This window comes from Perissodus microlepis, chromosome 13 (genome assembly GCF_051167445.1).
Source record: "Perissodus microlepis isolate ML-2025 ecotype Zambia chromosome 13, ASM5116744v1, whole genome shotgun sequence".
NCBI lineage: Eukaryota > Metazoa > Chordata > Actinopteri > Cichliformes > Cichlidae > Perissodus > Perissodus microlepis.
The window spans coordinates 18,814,354-18,822,175 of NC_140473.1; positions in this window are offsets into that span (position 1 = coordinate 18,814,354).

Genomic DNA, 7,822 nt, shown 5'->3' on the forward strand with positions numbered 1-7,822 from the left:
ATGACAACCTTACACCTGTACAGTTAAGATTTGATACAAAATCTATTTTGTTGAGTATTCCGTGTCAGTACATTAATAAACAGGTGTTAGGAGACCTTCATCATTAGTTACATTTAGAGACTCATTAAGATTTTTTTTCTCTCTATTTGATGTAAATGTGGACTAGGTATTCAAGAAAGTGACTTTCAAAAGTATCCAGTAGATAACTGTGTAGTGTCCTCACCCAAAACAGTAGTGACACTAAAAGTTTCCACATTAGCTCCAAGCACTGAAGTAACAGCATAACAAAAGATCTATTTACCAGGTCATTGTCTGATTATTCAAATGACCAAACAATATGCTAATTTACTGGAAATGTTGTGAATGTTCAAACGGTGTATTAAAGCACAGGAGCTTTCACTTTAGCTTTCATCCCTTTGATCATCAGGAATTCATGTTAAGTTCAATCTATGCCAAGGCCTCCTGCGATGCATCACTAAAGCACAAAAATGCATACAAAAACAAATTTTCTCTCATCTTCTGTCTGCAGCAGCAAAACAGATTCAACCTTCTGAAACTCATTTCACTTGATGTCCGTGGTCGAAGTACTACTTTCACTTTTGAAAGACCAAGTTACTTGGATTTGTTACCACTTGTTGTCTTGACATTGTGACTGCTGTACCACGCACGGGAACGATATATTGTTACAAAAGCAATTAGCAAGCTAAAAACAACGCAGATTCATCGTAGTGCTAAATTGAAGTAATGCAAGGCAGATGACATGTAATTGCCATAATTATGCTATAATAACAACTACAGCAATCATATTATAACTGTTATTTTGTTGTTGTTTTTTTGTCCATCACAGAGAATCATGATTGGCGTAACTCATTATCTTCAATCCAAATTCCCATCTAATCTGAGCCGCACTGAAGGTTTCTGTGGAAGGTGTTTCCTCCTTGCAGAGTAATGTCACTGTTTGTGTATGTCATAAAACTAGACTATAAGTATAGGAAGTTTTAAAAAAAGTAACTGGAAAAAAAAGGCAAGAACAGGGCCAAAAAGAATTGGGGTGGTCACTATCAGCGGAGGGAGAGAAATCCTACAATAACCAGAATGCTTTGCTTCTTCAAAGGCTGCTCCTGAGCTGCTACTTCAGACTTGTTTCACGCCAGATTTTGACATGTGTATTAATGATGGCTTAGGGGTGGTCCTGCTATTGTGGAAGCTGGTTTACCGTCATAGCCTAATTTATCTGAGCCGTTGTTAATTCCACCAGTGCTTTCCCTTCTGTCACAAAGCCAAAAGGTCTGTCTAAAAAAACTGCAGTGGGATCAGCAATCTTGGCTTCTGTACAAAAAATGAGGGAGTACAGTTTGTAGGCCTAAGTGCAGCTGGGGAAGGCAAGGGAATGAACAAATAGATGAAAATACAAGACAAAGTACACTACTTTTAATCTTGGAAGGCAATTATATCAAATGGATAAAGGCATGTTTCTCATCTCAGATTCCTTGTTTGACTGTTTGAATTGTGTCATTCATATCGATCCAAACAAATTACGCTGAAATCTCTTGTTATCCATTCTCAAACTTTCAAAGACTTCTAGTCTGCTGTCAGCATATTATTGGCTTTCTGCTACAATACATCAATTTGAAAAAAGCGCAATTTCTAAAAATTCAGTTTCTTTAGCATCTAAATTTGTCCTTCTATAAAGCAGCAGCAATAAAACTCATGTCATTCCCATATAAGCATCTAAACTGTCCTCTGTTTTTGTTACATTCCCTGCAATTTTGATAATTATAATTTCACTTTGCAACTAGTACACTGTAAATTTTTGTTATTCCATCAGCATAATCAAGTTTAAAATGACTCTAATAAGTATTTGTACAGATTAACAACAGCTTGACGTACATCCTCAAAAATCATTGCATTGCACTTTATATCTTCCACAGGCTGTCTATTGTCCTGTCTCCCTCCCCTCACCCCAAATCAGGTGCAGTAGATGTCTGTCTGCCACGACCTGGTTAGAAGCTCTGGGGCTCTTGGATGGTGTTTTCCTTGTGGCTGCGTACAGCGGAGATGGGGGAGGGTCTGTGCTGGCAGACGTTGGTTACTGGCCTGGTAGCCTGGCTGCCCCTGGGAGGGTCCGGGACGGGCGTGGAGGCTTAGGGGTCTGGGGGTGCTCCGCCCCCCGGTCTGGGGTGCTGGCCGGGCCTTGGGGGCTTGGGTCCTGGCTGTTGTGTCGCCGGAGCAGTGGGTGCAGGGGGGCTCAGCCCCAGTGCAGGGGACCTCTGGTGCATCGGCCCAACTAGGGGGCTCTCTAACTGGTGGGGAGGTTGTTATATCTTTGCAGGTGGTCTCCTCACTACAGGAGCTCACTCTGCAGGTGGGGGGAGAGATATAGGAGAGGGGGAGAATGAACTCAACCTGGGTGTCTATTGTCTTGTGTAGTTTGGGAGATGATTGGATGATGGGGTGGGTGCAGTTTTCTCTGGGGTGGAGTCGGGTGGGCTGCCCCGGACTCTTTGGGGCTGGGCGGTGCTGCTGCTGCGGGCCCCGGTCCGGATGGGCCTGGGCCCCCTTGCCCTGGTGGGTTCCAGAGCGTGGGGGTGCCTACTGGGGTCAGCGGGGGAGCTGGCCCCAGGGAGGGGCCGCTTGCCCCTCCCTGGGGTCAGCGGGGGAGCTGGCCCCAGGGAGGGGCCGCTTGCCCCTCCCTTTCTTCCCTCCCCATCCTCAGCTGCCTCCCTATTCCCGCTCTACCACACCCACCCACACGCAGGGCTTGGGGTGCAGGTATGTCACCAGGGTGCAGGGGAGGCACTCCCCCTCTGTCCCCTTCTGGCCGCCTGTGCCTCAATTTTATTCTGCAACCTAGACATCCACATTACTCACACTCTCACATAACACATACATATAGGGCCTTGGGGGTGGGCACGTTTTACAGCATCCAGAGGATGGTCGTTGTACTCCAACCCACCTCTGGCGCTGGTGCCCTACCCTCAATTTTAAATGCATTTAGACACTAAGGGTTTTCGGGAGGAGCCGTGCTGCTCTCTGAGAGGAAGCTAGTACCATGCTCTCCTGAGTTTTAAATGCACTTTAGAACAGCACACAGCAACACTACATATGAGCGGGCGTAGGGAGGTTTGAGGTCTTCACTCACCCCGGTTCTGTTAGCCGTCAGGGCTGGGGGGCTGGGAGGAGGTGCTGGCCGTCAGACTGGGGTCTGGGATGCGGGGCCTCCCTGCTACTGCAGATAAGGAGGTGGTCCGCTTGCCTCCACCCCAGAGAGAAGGGTTACATCTCCTGGGTCTAGGTGCAGCTTGCCCCTCTGGGGGCGGGGGTACCTGGACCTGGGATATAGAGTATGTTTCGGGAGTGCGACTGTCTGTGCAGTGTCTATTTGTGTCTATCTACACGTTGGGTGAGTGCCGAGTATTTGGTTGTGCATATGGGGGTGGGAATGCACGTCTGTGTCCGCGTGTGCCTGTTTGTCTGTGTCTATATGTCAGGTTGGGTCTTAGACTCAACCTCTCTGGGTACATCTCAGGCCCTCTAAAGTACGGAGGCCTATCTCCCCTCACCACACTCCCTGCCGGTGGCTGATGCCCTCAGACGTTGGTGTGTTGGTGGTCCTTGTCGTCTGGGGCTGGGCGCTCATGCATGTACCGGCTCACTCCTGGTGGCCGATTGACGGGGCCGGGCGCCTGTGGCCCGGCTGGGCTCCTTCCGGGAGGTGGGATGCCCTCAGGCCTCTGGCCTCTGGGCCTGAAGCTCGGTCCTCTCTGGCACAGCTGGCTGCCAGCAGAGCCCGCGGGCACGCCACTGCAACCCCCTCTGGCCTCTGCTCCGTAGCTGCGGGGTGACCTCTCCTTTGGGGCTCTACTCAGCTCTTCCCAGGAGGGTGGCACGGTTCCCCCCCCCTTTGGTGGTCCTCCTCGGGTCCTTGTACTCTGGGGCCTCTGGATATCTGGGGCCTGGATCTCCTCCATACCTGCTTCATACCCTGGTGGACGGGGCTATGGCTCCCCACACTCCCTAGCAGATTGTTACATGGAGAAACCTTTGGAATACAAGCATGCTGATCCACACAGGTATGCACACAGGTGTACACACGGGTGTTCACAGACGCGGACTACACCTTTCTTGGCTGCTGCCTCAAAGCACATTGCGCGCTGTCTATCTTGCGTGCTGCACAATATCGTTTATTATTTAGTATCTACTGTTATCTACTGCTAGCTAGTTTATTGTGATGGTGCTGTTTTTATTATGTTGGTCTTTGTTGTTTGCTTTCTCTTCTGTTTTTTTTCTCCATACAGGTGATCCAGGTGTTTTGTTTGTTTGTTTGTTTGTTTTTTCCTTTCTTCCCCCCCTTCTCACCGTCTCTTCTCCCCTTTGGTTTTCTTTCTCTCCCTCTCTTTCTTTCATTCTTTCTCCCTGTCCTATCCCCCAGTCATGTCTGTCCCGTTTGTAGCATCCGAAAATAAAATAAATTCATAATTATAATAAAGGTCAATCAAATGGACCAATATGGCAAGGCCATGATGATCCACTTGGTAAAATAAATCCGCTTGGCATCTTTCTTGGCCTTAAGACAACAATTCTGATGGCTAAAGATCCAAACGGGACACAAAAAAAAAAAAAAAAAAAAAAGATGTCTGTCCTGAACTGAGCATGGTTTTGCTGGAGATTCCTTCCTGTTAAAAGGGAGTTTTTTCCTTCCCACTGTTGCCAAGTGCTTGCTCATAGGGGGTTGTATCATTGTTGGGATTTTACTCCTTTATCATCATATGGTCTTTAACTTACAACATAAAGCATCTTGAGGAGACTGTTGTTATGATTTGGTGCTGTATAAATACAAACTGAAACTAGCTGAGTTGACTTTTTTTTTAAGATCAAACTTTATGAAAAGACAATTTATAGCAGGACTAATGACTTGAAGACTATGCCTAATAAAAAGTTAACTTAGTCCATGTCTGTAAAATAAATGTATATGTATTCTGTTACTTTTCAGTAATATTTCTTGCTGGTAAGTTAAGTTAACCTGAGGTAGCATGTGATTATATTTTTTTAATCATTAGAGACAATATAGTTTCTTGGATATTTAAGTGAGCTAAAGCTTTGGTAAACACAACAATACAAAAACAATACAAAACTTAGTATATAACAGTGTTTCAGTAACAACATGAGGCAGAATTTAAGTCCCACATACAGAAAAAACTTTCAGTTTCAACTTGCAGTCTCACAAACACACAAGCTCATCAGGGACACGGGGACAATCGCTTTTTTGACATGAATCACTGTTGACATGTTCTTATTTCCAGAGATTACGTTTTTTCCCAAACTGGAAATTTTAACCTCCTAGGACCTGGCGTCCACATATGTGGACATCACATTTTGGGTTATTTAGACCAAAATACTCAATTTTGCTCTACAAGGGCCTGATATCCACTTACGAGGACATTATACTGCAACTGTTCTATCGAAATTTTAAACCATTATCCTCATATGTGGCTCTTATTTTTCTTAAAAACAAAAATAAGGTTAAAAAAAAAATCTGGCAATTCTTTGTTTTTACATTCATCGAGCCCCAATGTAACCAAATATCAAAGAGAAATTAAAAATGCATGTCATGGAAGAGTTCGGGTCTTAGGAGGTTAAAGCAAGCCGGTGGGGGCGATACAGCTGCCTTGGTCAATAGGCCAGAGCTGCTCAGGAGCAGAAGCCAGAGCCTGCCGAGCCGGATCAAACAGCTTGATCTGTAAAGGCCCTGACTTGAGACATAAATTGACTTGGGGTGCAGGAGAGAACACCTCTTGCTCAGTCTGATAACTTTCACAGTTCATAGACACAGAGAGGGACACAATTTTGGAAGTGTGCCACAATCATTAAATCCAGTCTATTTTTATATTCCGGGCACGCATCTGCTGGAGATCTGTCACTGTGGTTCTGATAACACGGGAGGCGGAATCACCTTTGCCCCCGACTCCCTCCCATGTTGGTGTTGGTAGGACTTATGCTATTAGACACCACAGGAAAGGATTTTACTCCTGCTACACTCCTGACTGCTGATTGAACACTCCAGCGCTATCTGTTACCAGGAGAGTGGTCTGCTGCCAGAGGCGCTTCTTGTAGTAGTAGATTATTTGCTTCCACTCAGATGGATGTACTTTACATGACATTAAACAGAAGCAATATGGGATCTGCCTGGTTTAAACCCCTCCCGTCTCTCCTTCCTCCCACCCTTTTGAAGAGCGTGGGAGATTTTCATGCACGATTAATCTGGCAAATCTAACATCTTATAATCAGTGATATTTTTTTTGATCATTTTAAGAGGCTGTGATGTGGAATTAATGGTCACATGCACTTAAAAAAAAAAACAAAGATAATGTTGTTTACACATGTATCCTCAAATCGGCAATTATGTAATTTGAAATGAAAATTGGACACACTTCCAGCACAGAATTTCAAACCGTGCATCAACACTGCATAGATCCAGCAGGCACTCTGGGCCACAAAGTGTTTGTAATGTCTTGAGAGGGAGTAAATAAAGAGCCTAATGTGTTCTAGTGCACACGTCTAAATAAGACTTGTCAAGAGAACATAATCTTCTCTTCCCATGACGCCGTGACGCCGTGGCTTGTTTGTTTTGCATTCAGGGGACTGCTTTGAAAAGAAAATGATAGTGATATTTTCTCGTCAAAGGTAATGACTTCCTATTTGGAAATCTTAAAAGTCTGCAACAGAGGGACACCGCGCATTCAAATAAGCTTTGGGCCAGTACTGGCTTTATTCACTTGAGAGATACACTGAAGTGCTCATGATTACAAGACGATGCGAAGTATAAATCAACTTCAACATCAAAGATAAAGAAAATTGAATCTGCCCCAACAACGTAATGATACTGGCTGACTGAAAATATTATATTTTCAATAAACTTTCGTTTTCTCAGGTTGAAAATGAAAAGAATTAGTCAACTGTGAAAAAAGAGAATGTGATTTTTTTTTTTTTTTAGCTTGTCTTACTCGTTTACACTTGTGTTTGCAGACCTTTTAAAACGTTTCTAGTGATACCACAAATTCAACAAGGGTTCAGTTTTGAGAAATCAAGTATTTAACTGTAATAAGTAATTTAATATGCGTGTCACAAACAGTGAATATATCATTTTCTTTTGGACAAACGTGACATTACAATTCTTTTTTGAATGGGACCAATTTCATAGCTGAACTGACCCCATTGCTGAGCAGCACATTTGAGTTTGTTCAGATCAGTTGACACCTGATGGCTCTAAGCCCAATATTTATTCTGCTTATACTTCTGGTTTGCTCACCAACAACTCCTCAGGGAAATATCCACCTCTTTAGCTGCTAAAAGCTCCCCCAATGAGAAGCAAACATTCTCTGCTGTTCAGGGATGTACAAGTAGCGCACACTGGGTTTCTTTCTGAAAAGAGCTACCTGCAGCTGCTGAGCTAGGAATGGGTTTGATGAGAGAGTGCGTGGCGATGAACCAAAAGACTGTTACTGAACCTCCAAAGACAGAGTTCAAGCTAGATATTTCATTTTTTAATGAACAATTTGTTAATATAAAAATATTGATTAGGACAGCTAATAAAATGTAAAAACACAGCATAATCAAACAGCAGAAGCAGCAGTTTTGTATCACTGGCAGATCTCCAGAGATCTAAATATTATTTTTAGCTGAGTAAATTAAATTATTATTTGGTGCTCTTATTTATCATGTACTGTACATAGCCAAAATTATATATTAGATATATTACTGTGTACATCAAACAGTAAATGGAAATCACAAACTAAAATAAATCATGTTATTACTGAGTTAA